Consider the following 723-nt stretch of genomic DNA (forward strand, 5'->3'; position numbering starts at 1 on the left):
TGTCACCTCCTCCTTCTTCCTTTCCTTTCTTCTCCTTCTGTTCCTCTCTTCTCTCGTTCTCTCTCTCATCTCCTCATTTTGTCTCTCTCTAGTCACGACGCAATGGCGACAGCGACGGCGGCGGCCGCACTCTTCTCCGCCGTCACCTCCCTCTTCTTCCTTTCCTTTTCTTTCTTCTTCTCTTCTGTTTCTCTCTTCTTTCGTTTGTCTTTTGCTTTCTTTTTTTTTTTTGTTTTCTGTTTTAGGTAGTGATAAGGGGTGGGGTGGGGTGATTTTTTTTAATACTTTTTATTTTTATTTAAAGGGTAAAATTGTCCAAAAAATTTTGTTTATGAACAACAAAAGGATGATTTTATAATATTTTGTAACGTTAAGGATGATTTTAATAACAAAGAAAGGTTGGGGACGAATTTAATTTTTACCCCCAGACATTAGGGACGAAAATAGTATATTTAACCCTATATAATACTTAATATATCTAATTAAACGTTCAACAAATATATTTATAAAAATCTATTAATATAGTCTATTTTTTCAATTATATAAACTATAATCCTAATATAACCTAACAACACTAAATTGATAAATTTTTAAAAATATATTTATTTAGTGTCTAACTAAATATTTTAAGTATTATGTATGATGTGAGTTAATGTTCTATATCATTAATCGTTAATAAAAATTATTAATTAAGTGACTGAAAGATAAAAATTATTAAATTTA

Source organism: Arachis duranensis, chromosome 10, assembly GCF_000817695.3.
Source record: "Arachis duranensis cultivar V14167 chromosome 10, aradu.V14167.gnm2.J7QH, whole genome shotgun sequence".
NCBI classification, from domain to species: Eukaryota; Viridiplantae; Streptophyta; class Magnoliopsida; order Fabales; family Fabaceae; genus Arachis; species Arachis duranensis.